Here is a 20,734-nt window from a genome sequence, read left to right as displayed (position 1 = left end):
TCCCCCACTGACCTCCCATACACCCCTACACTACACCTCCCTCCCCCACTGACCTCCCATACAACCGTACACTACACCTCCATCCTGCACTGACCTCCCATACAACCCTACACTACACCTCCACCCTGTACTGACCTCCCATACAACCCAACACTACACCTCCATCCCCCACTGACCTCCCATACAACCCTACACTACACCTCCATCCCCCACTGACCTCCCATACAACCCTACACTACACCTCCATCCTGCACTGACCTCCCAGACAACCCTACACTACACCTCCACCCTGCACTGACCTCCCATACAACCCTACACTACACCTCCACCCTGTACTGACCTCCCATACAACCCTACACTACACCTCCATCCTGTACTGACCTCCCATACAACCCTACACTACACCTCCATCCTGTACTGACCTCCCATACAACCCTACACTACACCTCCATCCCTGTACTGACCTCCCATACAACCCTACACTACACCTCCACCCTGTACTGACCTCCCATACAACCCTACACTACACCTCCATCCTGTACTGACCTCCCATACAACCCTACACTACACCTCCACCCTGTACTGACCTCCCATACAACCCTACACTACACCTCCATCCCTGTACTGACCTCCCATACAACCCTACACTACACCTCCACCCTGTACTGACCTCCCATACAACCCTACACTACACCTCCATCCCCCACTGACCTCCTATACAACCCTACACTACACCTCCATCCTGTACTGACCTCCCATACAACCCTACACTACACCTCCATCCTGTACTGACCTCCCATACAACCCTACACTACACCTCCATCCCCCACTGACCTCCCATATAACCCTACACTACACCTCCATCCTGTACTGACCTCCCATACAACCCTACACTACACCTCCACCCTGTACTGACCTCCCATACAACCCTACACTACACCTCCACCCTGTACTGACCTCCCATACAACCCTACACTACACCTCCATCCTGCACTGACCTCCCATACAACCCTACACTACACCTCCACCCTGTACTGACCTCCCATACAACCCTACACTACACCTCCATCCCTGTACTGACCTCCCATACAACCCTACACTACACCTCCATCCTGCACTGACCTCCCATACAACCCTACACTACACCTCCATCCCCCACTGACCTCCCATACAACCCTACACTACACCTCCATCCCCCACTGACCTCCCATACAACCGTACACTACACCTCCACCCTGCACTGACCTCCCATACAACCCAACACTACACCTCCACCCTGTACTGACCTCCCATACAACCCTACACTACACCTCCATCCCCCACTGACCTCCCATACAACCCTACACTACACCTCCATCCTGCACTGACCTCCCATACAACCCTACACTACACCTCCATCCCCCACTGACCTCCCATACAACCGTACACTACACCTCCATCCCCCACTGACCTCCCATACAACCGTACACTACACCTCCATCCTGCACTGACCTCCCATACAACCGTACACTACACCTCCATCCCTGTACTGACCTCCCATACAACCCTACACTACACCTCCATCCTGTACTGACCTCCCATACAACCCTACACTACACCTCCATCCTGTACTGACCTCTCATACAACCCTACACTACACCTCCATCCCCCACTGACCTCCCATACAACCCTACACTACACCTCCATCCCTGTACTGACCTCCCATACAACCCTACACTGCACCTCCACCCTGTACTGACCTCCCATACAACCCTACACTACACCTCCATCCTGCACTGACCTCCCATACAACCCTACACTACACCTCCATCCCCCACTGACCTCCCATACAACCCTACACTACACCTCCATCCCCCACTGACCTCCCATATAACCCTACACTACACCTCCATCCCCCACTGACCTCCCATATAACCCTACACTACACCTCCATCCCTGTACTGACCTCCCATACAACCCTACACTACACCTCCACCCTGCACTGACCTCCCATACAACCCTACACTACACCTCCATCCCCCACTGACCTCCCATACAACCCTACACTACACCTCCACCCTGTACTGACCTCCCATACAACCCTACACTACACCTCCACCCTGCACTGACCTCCCATACAACCCTACACTACACCTCCATCCCTGTACTGACCTCCCATACAACCCTATACTACACCTCCATCCCCCACTGACCTCCCATACAACCCTACACTACACCTCCACCCTGCACTGACCTCCCATACAACCCTACACTACACCTCCATCCCCCACTGACCTCCCATATAACCCTACACTACACCTCCATCCCCCACTGACCTCCCATACAACCCTACTCTACACCTCCATCCCCCACTGACCTCCCATATAACCCTACACTACACCTCCATCCCTGTACTGACCTCCCATACAACCCTACACTACACCTCCACCCTGCACTGACCTCCCATACAACCCTACACTACACCTCCATCCCCCACTGACCTCCCATATAACCCTACACTACACCTCCATCCCCCACTGACCTCCCATACAACCCTACTCTACACCTCCATCCCCCACTGACCTCCCATATAACCCTACACTACACCTCCATCCCTGTACTGACCTCCCATACAACCCTACACTACACCTCCACCCTGCACTGACCTCCCATACAACCCTACACTACACCTCCATCCCCCACTGACCTCCCATACAACCCTACACTACACCTCCACCCTGTACTGACCTCCCATACAACCCTACACTACACCTCCACCCTGCACTGACCTCCCATACAACCCTACACTACACCTCCATCCCTGTACTGACCTCCCATACAACCCTATACTACACCTCCATCCCCCACTGACCTCCCATACAACCCTACACTACACCTCCACCCTGCACTGACCTCCCATACAACCCTACACTACACCTCCATCCCCCACTGACCTCCCATATAACCCTACACTACACCTCCATCCCCCACTGACCTCCCATACAACCCTACTCTACACCTCCATCCCCCACTGACCTCCCATATAACCCTACACTACACCTCCATCCCTGTACTGACCTCCCATACAACCCTACACTACACCTCCACCCTGCACTGACCTCCCATACAACCCTACACTACACCTCCATCCCCCACTGACCTCCCATACAACCCTACACTACACCTCCACCCTGTACTGACCTCCCATACAACCCTATACTACACCTCCATCCCCCACTGACCTCCCATACAACCCTACACTACACCTCCACCCTGTACTGACCTCCCATACAACCCTACACTACACCTCCACCCTGCACTGACCTCCCATACAACCCTACACTACACCTCCATCCCCCACTGACCTCCCATACAACCCTACACTACACCTCCATCCCCCACTGACCTCCCATACAACCCTACACTACACCTCCACCCTGTACTGACCTCCCATACAACCCTATACTACACCTCCATCCCCCACTGACCTCCCATACAACCCTACACTACACCTCCATCCCTGTACTGACCTCCCATACAACCCTACACTACACCTCCATCCCCCACTGACCTCCCATACAACCCTACACTACACCTCCATCCCACACTGACCTCCCATACAACCCTACACTACACCTCCATCCCTGCACTGACCTCCCATACAACCCTACACTACACCTCCATCCCTGTACTGACCTCCCATACAACCCTACACTACACCTCCATCCCCCACTGACCTCCCATACAACCCTACACTACACCTCCATCCTGCACTGACCTCCCATACAACCCTACACTACACCTCCATCCCCCACTGACCTCCCATATAACCCTACACTACACCTCCATCCCCCACTGATCTCACATACAACCCTACACTACACCTCCATCCTGTACTGACCTCCCATACAACCCTACTCTACACCTCCACCCTGTACTGACCTCCCATAAAACCCTACACTACACCTCCATCCCTGTACTGACCTCCCATACAACCCTACACTACACCTCCATCCTGCACTGACCTCCCATACAACCCTACACTACACCTCCATCCCCCACTGACCTCCCATATAACCCTACACTACACCTCCATCCCCCACTGACCTCACATACAACCCTACACTACACCTCCACCCTGTACTGACCTCCCATACAACCCTACACTACACCTCCATCCCCCACTGACCTCCCATACAACCCTACACTACACCTCCATCCTGCACTGACCTCCCATACAACCATACACTACACCTCCACCCCCCACTGACCTCCCATACAACCCTACACTACACCTCCATCCTGCACTGACCTCCCATACAACCCTACACTACACCTCCATCCCCCACTGACCTCCCATACAACCCTACACTACACCTCCATCCCTGTACTGACCTCCCATACAACCCTACACTAAACCTCCATCCTGCACTGACCTCCCATACAACCCTACACTACACCTCCACCCTGTACTGACCTCCCATACAACCCTACACTACACCTCCATCCCCCACTGACCTCCCATACAACCCTACACTACACCTCCATCCTGCACTGACCTCCCATACAACCCAACACTACACCTCCATCCCCCACTGACCTCCCATACAACCCTACACTACACCTCCACCCTGTACTGACCTCCCATACAACCCAACACTACACCTCCATCCCCCACTGACCTCCCATACAACCCTACACTACACCTCCACCCTGTACTGACCTCCCATACAACCCTACACTAAACCTCCATCCTGTACTGACCTCCCATACAACCCTACACTACACCTCCATCCTGCACTGACCTCCCATACAACCATACACTACACCTCCACCCCCACTGACCTCCCATACAACCCTACACTACACCTCCATCCCCCACTGACCTCCCATACAACCCTACACTACACCTCCATCCCCCACTGACCTCCCATACAACCCTACACTACACCTCCACCCTGCACTGACCTCCCATACAACCCTACACTACACCTCCATCCCTGTACTGACCTCCCATACAACCCTACACTAAACCTCCATCCTGCACTGACCTCCCATACAACCCTACACTACACCTCCATCCTGCACTGACCTCCCATACAACCCTACACTACACCTCCACCCTGTACTGACCTCCCATACAACCCTACATTACACCTCCATCCTGCACTGACCTCCCATACAACCCTACACTACACCTCCATCCTGCACTGACCTCCCATACAACCCTACATTACACCTCCATCCTGCACTGACCTCCCATACAACCCTACACTACACCTCCATCCCCCACTGACCTCCCATACAACCCTACACTACACCTCCATCCTGCACTGACCTCCCATACAACCCTACACTACACCTCCATCCCCCACTGACCTCCCATACAACCCTACACTACACCTCCACCCTGTACTGACCTCCCATACAACCCTATACTACACCTCCATCCCCCACTGACCTCCCATACAACCCTACACTACACCTCCATCCCTGTACTGACCTCCCATACAACCCTACACTACACCTCCATCCCCCACTGACCTCCCATACAACCCTACACTACACCTCCATCCCACACTGACCTCCCATACAACCCTACACTACACCTCCATCCCTGCACTGACCTCCCATACAACCCTACACTACACCTCCATCCCTGTACTGACCTCCCATACAACCCTACACTACACCTCCATCCCCCACTGACCTCCCATACAACCCTACACTACACCTCCATCCTGCACTGACCTCCCATACAACCCTACACTACACCTCCATCCCCCACTGACCTCCCATATAACCCTACACTACACCTCCATCCCCCACTGATCTCACATACAACCCTACTCTACACCTCCACCCTGTACTGACCTCCCATAAAACCCTACACTACACCTCCATCCCTGTACTGACCTCCCATACAACCCTACACTACACCTCCATCCTGCACTGACCTCCCATACAACCCTACACTACACCTCCATCCCCCACTGACTTCCCATACAACCCTACACTACACCTCCATCCTGTACTGACCTCCCATATAACCCTACACTACACCTCCATCCCCCACTGACCTCACATACAACCCTACACTACACCTCCACCCTGCACTGACCTCCCATACAACCCTACACTACACCTCCATCCCTGTACTGACCTCCCATACAACCCAACACTACACCTCCATCCTGTACTGACCTCCCATACAACCCTACACTACACCTCCACCCTGTACTGACCTCTCATACAACCCTACACTACACCTCCATCCTGTACTGACCTCCCATACAACCCTACACTACACCTCCACCCTGTACTGACCTCTCATACAACCCTACACTACACCTGCATCCTGTACTGACCTCCCATACAACCCTACACTACACCTCCATCCCCCACTGACCTCCCATACAACCCTACACTACACCTCCATCCTGCACTGACCTCCCATACAACCATACACTACACCTCCACCCCCCACTGACCTCCCATACAACCCTACACTACACCTCCATCCTGCACTGACCTCCCATACAACCCTACACTACACCTCCATCCCCCACTGACCTCCCATACAACCCTACACTACACCTCCATCCCTGTACTGACCTCCCATACAACCCTACACTAAACCTCCATCCTGCACTGACCTCCCATACAACCCTACACTACACCTCCACCCTGTACTGACCTCCCATACAACCCTACACTACACCTCCATCCCCCACTGACCTCCCATACAACCCTACACTACACCTCCATCCTGCACTGACCTCCCATACAACCCAACACTACACCTCCATCCCCCACTGACCTCCCATACAACCCTACACTACACCTCCACCCTGTACTGACCTCCCATACAACCCTACACTAAACCTCCATCCTGCACTGACCTCCTATACAACCCTACACTACACCTCCATCCTGTACTGACCTCCCATACAACCCTACACTACACCTCCATCCTGCACTGACCTCCCATACAACCATACACTACACCTCCACCCCCACTGACCTCCCATACAACCCTACACTACACCTCCATCCCCCACTGACCTCCCATACAACCCTACACTACACCTCCATCCCCCACTGACCTCCCATACAACCCTACACTACACCTCCATCCCTGTACTGACCTCCCATACAACCCTACACTAAACCTCCATCCTGCACTGACCTCCCATACAACCCTACACTACACCTCCATCCCCCACTGACCTCCCATACAACCCTACACTACACCTCCATCCCTGTACTGACCTCCCATACAACCCTACACTACACCTCCATCCCCCACTGACCTCCCATACAACCCTACACTACACCTCCATCCTGTACTGACCTCCCATACAACCCTACACTACACCTCCATCCTGTACTGACCTCCCATACAACCCTACACTACACCTCCATCCCCCACTGACCTCCCATACAACCCTACACTACACCTCCATCCCTGTACTGACCTCCCATACAACCCTACACTACACCTCCATCCCCCACTGACCTCCCATACAACCCTACACTACACCTCCATCCTGTACTGACCTCCCATACAACCCTACACTACACCTCCATCCTGCACTGACCTCCCATACAACCCTACACTACACCTCCACCCTGTACTGACCTCCCATACAACCCTACATTACACCTCCATCCTGCACTGACCTCCCATACAACCCTACACTACACCTCCACCCTGTACTGACCTCCCATACAACCCTACACTACACCTCCATCCCCCACTGACCTCCCATACAACCCTACACTACACCTCCATCCTGCACTGACCTCCCATACAACCCTACATTACACCTCCATCCTGCACTGACCTCCCATACAACCCTACACTACACCTCCATCCCCCACTGACCTCCCATACAACCCTACACTACACCCCCACCCTGCACTGACCTCCCATACAACCCTACACTACACCTCCATCCCTGTACTGACCTCCCATACAACCCTACACTACACCTCCATCCCCCACTGACCTCCTATACAACCCTACACTACACCTCCACCCTGCACTGACCTCCCATACAACCCTACACTACACCTCCATCCCTGTACTGACCTCCCATACAACCCTACACTACACCTCCATCCCTGTACTGACCTCCCATACAACCCTACACTACACCTCCATCCCCCACTGACCTCCTATACAACCCTACACTACACCTCCATCCTGTACTGACCTCCCATACAACCCTACACTACACCTCCATCCCTGTACTGACCTCCCATACAACCCTACACTACACCTCCATCCACCACTGACCTCCTATACAACCCTACACTACACCTCCATCCCCCACTGACCTCCCATACAACCCTACACTACACCTCCATCCCCCACTGACCTCCCATACAACCCTACACTACACCTCCATCCTGTACTGACCTCCCATACAACCCTACACTACACCTCCATCCCCCACTGACCTCCCATACAACCCTACACTACACCTCCATCCTGTACTGACCTCCCATACAACCCTACACTACACCTCCACCCTGTACTGACCTCCCATACAACCCTACACTACACCTCCATCCCCCACTGACCTCCCATACAACCCTACACTACACCTCCATCCTGTACTGACCTCCCATACAACCCTACACTACACCTCCATCCTGCACTGACCTCCCATACAACCCTACACTACACCTCCATCCCCCACTGACCTCCCATACAACCGTACACTACACCTCCACCCTGCACTGACCTCCCATACAACCCTACATTACACCTCCATCCTGCACTGACCTCCCATACAACCCTACACTACACCTCCATCCTGCACTGACCTCCCATACAACCCTACACTACACCTCCATCCCCCACTGACCTCCCATACAACCGTACACTACACCTCCACCCTGCACTGACCTCCCATACAACCCTACATTACACCTCCATCCTGCACTGACCTCCCATACAACCCTACACTACACCTCCATCCTGCACTGACCTCCCATACAACCCTACACTACACCTCCATCCTGCACTGACCTCCCATACAACCCTACACTACACCTCCATCCCCCACTGACCTCCCATACAACCCTACACTACACCTCCATCCCTGTACTGACCTCCCATACAACCCTACACTACACCTCCACCCTGTACTGACCTCCCATAAAACCCTACACTACACCTCCACCCTGCACTGACCTCCCATACAACCCTACACTACACCTCCATCCCTGTACTGACCTCCCATACAACCCTATACTACACCTCCATCCTGTACTGACCTCCCATACAACCCTACACGACACCTCCATCCCCCACTGACCTCCTATACAACCCTACACTACACCTCCACCCTGTACTGACCTCCCATACAACCCTACACTACACCTCCATCCTGCACTGACCTCCCATATAACCCTACACTACACCTCCATCCCTGTACTGACCTCCCATACAACCCTACACTACACCTCCATCCCCCACTGACCTCCCATACAACCCTACACTACACCTCCATCCTGCACTGACCTCCCATACAACCATACACTACACCTCCACCCCCCACTGACCTCCCATACAACCCTACACTACACCTCCATCCCCCACTGACCTCCCATACAACCCTACACTACACCTCCATCCTGCACTGACCTCCCATACAACCCTACACTACACCTCCACCCTGTACTGACCTCCCATACAACCCTACATTACACCTCCATCCTGCACTGACCTCCCATACAACCCTACACTACACCTCCATCCTGCACTGACCTCCCATACAACCCTACATTACACCTCCATCCTGCACTGACCTCCCATACAACCCTACACTACACCTCCATCCCCCACTGACCTCCCATACAACCCTACACTACACCTCCACCCTGCACTGACCTCCCATACAACCCTACACTACACCTCCATCCCTGTACTGACCTCCCATACAACCCTACACTACACCTCCATCCCCCACTGACCTCCCATACAACCCTACACTACACCTCCATCCCTGTACTGACCTCCCATACAACCCTACACTACACCTCCATCCCCCACTGACCTCCTATACAACCCTACACTACACCTCCATCCTGTACTGACCTCCCATACAACCCGACACTACACCTCCATCCCTGTACTGACCTCCCATACAACCCTACACTACACCTCCATCCACCACTGACCTCCTATACAACCCTACACTACACCTCCATCCTGTACTGACCTCCCATACAACCCTACACTACACCTCCATCCCCCACTGACCTCCCATACAACCCTACACTACACCTCCACCCTGCACTGACCTCCCATACAACCCTACACTACACCTCCATCCCCCACTGACCTCCCATATAACCCTACACTACACCTCCACCCTGTACTGACCTCCCATACAACCCTACACTACACCTCCATCCTGTACTGACCTCCCATACAACCCTACACTACACCTCCACCCTGTACTGACCTCCCATACAACCCTACACTACACCTCCATCCCCCACTGACCTCCTATACAACCCTACACTACACCTCCATCCTGCACTGACCTCCCATACAACCATACACTACACCTCCATCCTGCACTGACCTCCCATACAACCCTATACTACACCTCCATCCTGTACTGACCTCCCATACAACCCTACACTACACCTCCACCCTGTACTGACCTCCCATACAACCCTACACTACACCTCCATCCTGTACTGACCTCCCATACAACCCTACACTACACCTCCACCCTGTACTGACCTCCCATACAACCCTACACTACACCTCCCTCCCCCACTGACCTCCCATACAACCTACACTACACCTCCACCCTGTACTGACCTCCCATACAACCCTACACTACACCTCCATCCCACACTGACCTCCCATACAACCCTACACTACACCTCCACCCTGCACTGACCTCCCATACAACCCTACACTACACCTCCATCCCCCACTGACCTCCTATACAACCCTACACTACACCTCCACCCTGTACTGACCTCCCATACAACCCTACACTACACCTCCACCCTGTACTGACCTCCCATACAACCCTACACTACACCTCCATCCCTGTACTGACCTCCCATACAACCCTACACTACACCTCCATCCACCACTGACCTCCTATACAACCCTACACTACACCTCCATCCTGTACTGACCTCCCATACAACCCTACACTACACCTCCATCCCCCACTGACCTCCCATACAACCCTACACTACACCTCCACCCTGCACTGACCTCCCATACAACCCTACACTACACCTCCATCCCCCACTGACCTCCCATATAACCCTACACTACACCTCCACCCTGTACTGACCTCCCATACAACCCTACACTACACCTCCATCCTGTACTGACCTCCCATACAACCCTACACTACACCTCCACCCTGTACTGACCTCCCATACAACCCTACACTACACCTCCATCCTGTACTGACCTCCCATACAACCCTACACTACACCTCCATCCTGTACTGACCTCCCATACAACCCTACACTACACCTCCATCCCCCACTGACCTCCTATACAACCCTACACTACACCTCCATCCTGGACTGACCTCCCATACAACCATACACTACACCTCCACCCCCCACTGACCTCCCATACAACCGTACACTACACCTCCATCCTGCACTGACCTCCCATACAACCCTATACTACACCTCCATCCTGTACTGACCTCCCATACAACCCTACACTACACCTCCACCCTGTACTGACCTCCCATACAACCCTACACTACACCTCCATCCTGTACTGACCTCCCATACAACCCTACACTACACCTCCACCCTGTACTGACCTCCCATACAACCCTACACTACACCTCCCTCCCCCACTGACCTCCCATACAACCTACACTACACCTCCACCCTGTACTGACCTCCCATACAACCCTACACTACACCTCCATCCCACACTGACCTCCCATACAACCCTACACTACACCTCCACCCTGCACTGACCTCCCATACAACCCTACACTACACCTCCACCCTGTACTGACCTCCCATACAACCCTACACTACACCTCCATCCTGCACTGACCTCCCATACAACCGTACACTACACCTCCACCCTGCACTGACCTCCCATACAACCCTACACTACACCTCCATCCCCCACTGACCTCCCATACAACCCTACACTACACCTCCATCCCCCACTGACCTCCCATACAACCCTACACTACACCTCCATCCCTGTACTGACCTCCCATAAAACCCTACACTACACCTCCATCCCCCACTGACCTCCCATACAACCCTACACTACACCTCCATCCCCCACTGACCTCCTATACAACCCTACACTACACCTCCACCCTGTACTGACCTCCCATACAACCCTATACTACACCTCCATCCCCCACTGACCTCCCATACAACCCTACACTACACCTCCACCCTGCACTGACCTCACATACAACCCTACACTACACCTCCATCCTGTACTGACCTCCCATACAACCCTACACTACACCTCCATCCTGTACTGACCTCCCATACAACCCTACTCTACACCTCCACCCTGTACTGACCTCCCATAAAACCCTACACTACACCTCCACCCTGCACTGACCTCCCATACAACCCTACACTACACCTCCATCCCCCACTGACCTCCCATACAACCCTACACTACACCTCCATCCTGTACTGACCTCCCATACAACCCTACACTACACCTCCACCCTGTACTGACCTCCCATACAACCCTACACTACACCTCCATCCTGCACTGACCTCCCATACAACCCTGTACTACACCTTCATCCCCCACTGACTTCCCATACAACCGTACACTACACCTCCACCCTGTACTGACCTCCCATACAACCCTACACTACACCTCCATCCTGTACTGACCTCCCATACAACCCTACACTACACCTCCATCCTGCACTGACCTCCCATACAACCCTACACTACACCTCCATCCTGTACTGACCTCCCATACAACCCTACACTACACCTCCATCCTGTACTGACCTCTCATACAACCCTACACTACACCTCCATCCTGTACTGACCTCCCATACAACCCTACACTACACCTCCACCCTGTACTGACCTCCCATACAACCCTACACTACACCTCCACCCTGTACTGACCTCCCATACAACCGTACACTACACCTCCACCCTGCACTGACCTCCCATACAACCCTACACTACACCTCCACCCTGTACTGACCTCCCATACAACCCTACACTACACCTCCACCCTGTACTGACCTCCCATACAACCCTACACTACACCTCCACCCTGTACTGACCTCCCATACAACCCTACACTACACCTCCATCCTGTACTGACCTCCCATACAACCGTACACTACACCTCCATCCCCCACTGACCTCCCATACAACCGTACACTACACCTCCATCCCCCACTGACCTCCCATACAACCCTACACTACACCTCCATCCTGCACTGACCTCCCATACAACCCTACATTACACCTCCATCCTGCACTGACCTCCCATACAACCCTACACTACACCTCCATCCCCCACTGACCTCCCATACAACCCTACACTACACCTCCACCCTGTACTGACCTCCCATACAACCCAACACTACACCTCCATCCCCCACTGACCTCCCATACAACCCTACACTACACCTCCCTCCCCCACTGACCTCCCATACAACCGTACACTACACCTCCACCCTGTACTGACCTCCCATACAACCCTACACTACACCTCCACCCTGTACTGACCTCCCATACAACCCTACACTACACCTCCACCCTGTACTGACCTCCCATACAACCCTACACTACACCTCCATCCCCCACTGACCTCCCATACAACCCTACACTACACCTCCACCCTGTACTGACCTCCCATACAACCCTACACTACACCTCCATCCTGCACTGACCTCCCATACAACCCTACACTACACCTCCACCCTGTACTGACCTCCCATACAACCCTACACTACACCTCCATCCCCCACTGACCTCCCATACAACCCTACACTACACCTCCATCCCCCACTGACCTCCTATACAACCCTACACTACACCTCCACCCTGCACTGACCTCCCATACAACCCTACACTACACCTCCATCCCCCACTGACCTCCCATACAACCCTACACTACACCTCCATCCCCCACTGACCTCCTATACAACCCTACACTACACCTCCACCCTGCACTGACCTCCCATACAACCCTACACTACACCTCCATCCCTGTACTGACCTCCCATACAACCCTACACTACACCTCCATCCCTGTACTGACCTCCCATACAACCCTACACTACACCTCCATCCCCCACTGACCTCCTATACAACCCTACACTACACCTCCATCCTGTACTGACCTCCCATACAACCCTACACTACACCTCCATCCCTGTACTGACCTCCCATACAACCCTACACTACACCTCCATCCACCACTGACCTCCTATACAACCCTACACTACACCTCCATCCCCCACTGACCTCCCATACAACCCTACACTACACCTCCATCCCCCACTGACCTCCCATACAACCCTACACTACACCTCCATCCTGTACTGACCTCCCATACAACCCTACACTACACCTCCATCCTGTACTGACCTCCCATACAACCCTACACTACACCTCCACCCTGTACTGACCTCCCATACAACCCTACACTACACCTCCATCCACCACTGACCTCCTATACAACCCTACACTACACCTCCATCCCCCACTGACCTCCCATACAACCCTACACTACACCTCCATCCCCCACTGACCTCCTATACAACCCTACACTACACCTCCATCCTGCACTGACCTCCCATACAACCCTACACTACACCTCCATCCCCCACTGACCTCCCATACAACCGTACACTACACCTCCATCCTGCACTGACCTCCCATACAACCCTATACTACACCTCCATCCTGTACTGACCTCCCATACAACCCTACACTACACCTCCACCCTGTACTGACCTCCCATACAACCCTACACTACACCTCCATCCTGTACTGACCTCCCATACAACCCTACACTACACCTCCACCCTGTACTGACCTCCCATACAACCCTACACTACACCTCCCTCCCCCACTGACCTCCCATACAACCGTACACTACACCTCCACCCTGTACTGACCTCCCATACAACCCTACACTACACCTCCATCCCACACTGACCTCCCATACAACCCTACACGACACCTCCATCCCCCACTGACCTCCCATACAACCCTACACTACACCTCCATCCCTGTACTGACCTCCCATACAACCCTACACTACACCTCCACCCTGTACTGACCTCCCATAAAACCCTACACTACACCTCCACCCTGCACTGACCTCCCATACAACCCTACACTACACCTCCATCCCTGTACTGACCTCCCATACAACCCTACACTACACCTCCATCCTGCACTGACCTCCCATATAACCCTACACTACACCTCCATCCCTGTACTGACCTCCCATACAACCCTACACTACACCTCCATCCCCCACTGACCTCCCATACAACCCTACACTACACCTCCATCCTGCACTGACCTCCCATACAACCATACACTACACCTCCACCCCCCACTGACCTCCCATACAACCCTACACTACACCTCCATCCCCCACTGACCTCCCATACAACCCTACACTACACCTCCATCCCCCACTGACCTCCCATACAACCCTACACTACACCTCCATCCCCCACTGACCTCCCATACAACCCTACACTACACCTCCATCCTGCACTGACCTCCCATACAACCCTACACTACACCTCCACCCTGTACTGACCTCCCATACAACCCTACATTACACCTCCATCCTGCACTGACCTCCCATACAACCCTACACTACACCTCCATCCTGCACTGACCTCCCATACAACCCTACATTACACCTCCATCCTGCACTGACCTCCCATACAACCCTACACTACACCTCCAACCCCCACTGACCTCCCATACAACCCTACACTACACCTCCATCCTGCACTGACCTCCCATACAACCCTACACTACACCTCCATCCTGCACTGACCTCCCATACAACCCTACACTACACCTCCAACCCCCACTGACCTCCCATACAACCCTACACTACACCTCCATCCTGCACTGACCTCCCATACAACCCTACACTACACCTCCACCCTGCACTGACCTCCCATACAACCCTACACTACACCTCCATCCCTGTACTGACCTCCCATACAACCCTACACTACACCTCCATCCCCCACTGACCTCCTATACAACCCTACACTACACCTCCACCCTGCACTGACCTCCCATACAACCCTACACTACACCTCCATCCCTGTACTGACCTCCCATACAACCCTACACTACACCTCTATCCCTGTACTGACCTCCCATACAACCCTACACTACACCTCCATCCCCCACTGACCTCCTATACAACCCTACACTACACCTCCATCCTGTACTGACCTCCCATACAACCCTACACTACACCTCCATCCCTGTACTGACCTCCCATACAACCCTACACTACACCTCCATCCACCACTGACCTCCTATACAACCCTACACTACACCTCCATCCTGTACTGACCTCCCATACAACCCTACACTACACCTCCATCCCCCACTGACCTCCCATACAACCCTACACTACACCTCCACCCTGCACTGACCTCCCATACAACCCTACACTACACCTCCATCCCCCACTGACCTCCCATATAACCCTACACTACACCTCCACCCTGTACTGACCTCCCATACAACCCTACACTACACCTCCATCCTGTACTGACCTCCCATACAACCCTACACTACACCTCCACCCTGTACTGACCTCCCATACAACCCTACACTACACCTCCATCCCCCACTGACCTCCTATACAACCCTACACTACACCTCCATCCTGCACTGACCTCCCATACAACCCTACACTACACCTCCATCCCCCACTGACCTCCCATACAACCGTACACTACACCTCCATCCTGCACTGACCTCCCATACAACCCTATACTACACCTCCATCCTGTACTGACCTCCCATACAACCCTACACTACACCTCCACCCTGTACTGACCTCCCATACAACCCTACACTACACCTCCATCCTGTACTGACCTCCCATACAACCCTACACTACACCTCCACCCTGTACTGACCTCCCATACAACCCTACACTACACCTCCCTCCCCCACTGACCTCCCATACAACCTACACTACACCTCCACCCTTTACTGACCTCCCATACAACCCTACACTACACCTCCATCCCACACTGACCTCCCATACAACCCTACACTACACCTCCACCCTGCACTGACCTCCCATACAACCCTACACTACACCTCCATCCTGTACTGACCTCCCATACAACCCTACACTACACCTCCACCCTGTACTGACCTCCCATACAACCCTACACTACACCTCCATCCTGCACTGACCTCCCATACAACCGTACACTACACCTCCACCCTGCACTGACCTCCCATACAACCCTACACTACACCTCCATCCTGTACTGACCTCCCATACAACCCTACACTACACCTCCATCCTGCACTGACCTCCCATACAACCGTACACTACACCTCCATCCTGTACTGACCTCCCATACAACCCTACACTACACCTCCATCCTGTACTGACCTCCCATACAACCCTACACTACACCTCCACCCTGCACTGACCTCCCATACAACCCTACACTACACCTCCATCCCCCACTGACCTCCCATACAACCCTACACTACACCTCCATCCCCCACTGACCTCCCATACAACCCTACACTACACCTCCATCCCTGTACTGACCTCCCATAAAACCCTACACTACACCTCCATCCCCCACTGACCTCCCATACAACCCTACACTACACCTCCATCCCCCACTGACCTCCCATACAACCCTACACTACACCTCCACCCTGTACTGACCTCCCATACAACCCTATACTACACCTCCATCCCCCACTGACCTCCCATACAACCCTACACTACACCTCCACCCTGCACTGACCTCACATACAACCCTACACTACACCTCCATCCTGTACTGACCTCCCATACAACCCTACACTACACCTCCATCCTGTACTGACCTCCCATACAACCCTACACTACACCTCCATCCTGTACTGACCTCCCATACAACCCTACACTACACCTCCACCCTGTACTGACCTCCCATACAACCCTACACTACACCTCCCTCCCCCACTGACCTCCCATACAACCTACACTACACCTCCACCCTGTACTGACCTCCCATACAACCCTACACTACACCTCCATCCCACACTGACCTCCCATACAACCCTACACTACACCTCCACCCTGCACTGACCTCCCATACAACCCTACACTACACCTCCACCCTGTACTGACCTCCCATACAACCCTACACTACACCTCCATCCTGCACTGACCTCCCATACAACCGTACACTACACCTCCACCCTGCACTGACCTCCCATACAACCCTACACTACACCTCCATCCCCCACTGACCTCCCATACAACCCTACACTACACCTCCATCCCCCACTGACCTCCCATACAACCCTACACTACACCTCCATCCCTGTACTGACCTCCCATAAAACCCTACACTACACCTCCATCCCCCACTGACCTCCCATACAACCCTACACTACACCTCCATCCCCCACTGACCTCCTATACAACCCTACACTACACCTCCACCCTGTACTGACCTCCCATACAACCCTATACTACACCTCCATCCCCCACTGACCTCCCATACAACCCTACACTACACCTCCACCCTGCACTGACCTCACATACAACCCTACACTACACCTCCATCCTGTACTGACCTCCCATACAACCCTACACTACACCTCCATCCTGTACTGACCTCCCATACAACCCTACTCTACACCTCCACCCTGTACTGACCTCCCATAAAACCCTACACTACACCTCCACCCTGCACTGACCTCCCATACAACCCTACACTACACCTCCATCCCCCACTGACCTCCCATACAACCCTACACTATACCTCCATCCTGTACTGACCTCCCATACAACCCTACACTACACCTCCACCCTGTACTGACCTCCCATACAACCCTACACTACACCTCCATCCTGCACTGACCTCCCATACAACCCTGTACTACACCTTCATCCCCCACTGACTTCCCATACAACCGTACACTACACCTCCACCCTGTACTGACCTCCCATACAACCCTACACTACACCTCCATCCTGTACTGACCTCCCATACAACCCTACACTACACCTCCATCCTGCACTGACCTCCCATACAACCCTACACTACACCTCCATCCTGTACTGACCTCCCATACAACCCTACACTACACCTCCATCCTGTACTGACCTCTCATACAACCCTACACTACACCTCCATCCTGTACTGACCTCCCATACAACCCTACACTACACCTCCACCCTGTACTGACCTCCCATACAACCCTACACTACACCTCCACCCTGTACTGACCTCCCATACAACCCTACACTACACCTCCACCCTGTACTGACCTCCCATACAACCCTACACTACACCTCCATCCTGTACTGACCTCCCATACAACCGTACACTACACCTCCATCCCCCACTGACCTCCCATACAACCGTACACTACACCTCCATCCCCCACTGACCTCCCATACAACCCTACACTACACCTCCATCCTGCACTGACCTCCCATACAACCCTACATTACACCTCCATCCTGCACTGACCTCCCATACAACCCTACACTACACCTCCATCCCCCACTGACCTCCCATACAACCCTACACTACACCTCCACCCTGTACTGACCTCCCATACAACCCAACACTACACCTCCATCCCCCACTGACCTCCCATACAACCCTACACTACACCTCCCTCCCCCACTGACCTCCCATACAACCGTACACTACACCTCCACCCTGTACTGACCTCCCATACAACCCTACACTACACCTCCACCCTGTACTGACCTCCCATACAACCCTACACTACACCTCCACCCTGTACTGACCTCCCATACAACCCTACACTACACCTCCACCCTGTACTGACCTCCCATACAACCCTACACTACACCTCCATCCCCCACTGACCTCCCATACAACCCTACACTACACCTCCATCCTGCACTGACCTCCCATACAACACTACACTACACCTCCCTCCCCCACTGACCTCCCATACAACCGTACACTACACCTCCACCCTGTACTGACCTCCCATACAACCCTACACTACACCTCCATCCCCCACTGACCTCCCATACAACCGTACACTACACCTCCATCCTGTACTGACCTCCCATACAACCCTACACTACACCTCCACCCTGTACTGACCTCCCATACAACCCTACACTACACCTCCATCCTGTACTGACCTCCCATACAACCCTACACTACACCTCCATCCTGTACTGACCTCCCATACAACCCTACACTACACCTCCATCCCCCACTGACCTCCCATACAACCCTACACTACACCTCCATCCTGCACTGACCTCCCATACAACCCTACACTACACCTCCACCCTGCACTGACCTCCCATACAACCCTACACTACACCTCCATCCCCCACTGACCTCCCATACAACCGTACACTACACCTCCATCCTGCACTGACCTCCCATACAACCCTATACTACACCTCCATCCCCCACTGACCTCCCATACAACCCTACACTACACCTCCACCCTGCACTGACCTCCCATACAACCC

At 53.7% G+C, this 20,734-nt stretch overlaps 1 long non-coding RNA gene across 1 annotated transcript; it reads right to left on the bottom strand.

The window, feature by feature from the left end:
- Positions 1-7,864: 7,864 nt before the first annotated feature.
- LOC142188167 (uncharacterized) lies at positions 7,865-11,725 on the bottom strand. The gene is made up of 3 exons (XR_012712770.1): positions 11,592-11,725; positions 9,470-9,579; positions 7,865-7,898 (listed from the first exon to the last, which is right to left on the bottom strand). It is a non-coding gene; the product is annotated as an uncharacterized LOC142188167 (long non-coding RNA).
- Positions 11,726-20,734: the final 9,009 nt, after the last annotated feature.

The sequence above is a fragment of the Leptodactylus fuscus genome, unplaced genomic scaffold (assembly GCF_031893055.1).
Source record: "Leptodactylus fuscus isolate aLepFus1 unplaced genomic scaffold, aLepFus1.hap2 HAP2_SCAFFOLD_389, whole genome shotgun sequence".
NCBI classification, from domain to species: domain Eukaryota; kingdom Metazoa; phylum Chordata; class Amphibia; order Anura; family Leptodactylidae; genus Leptodactylus; species Leptodactylus fuscus.
This window is presented reverse-complemented; position numbering and strand designations above follow the sequence as displayed.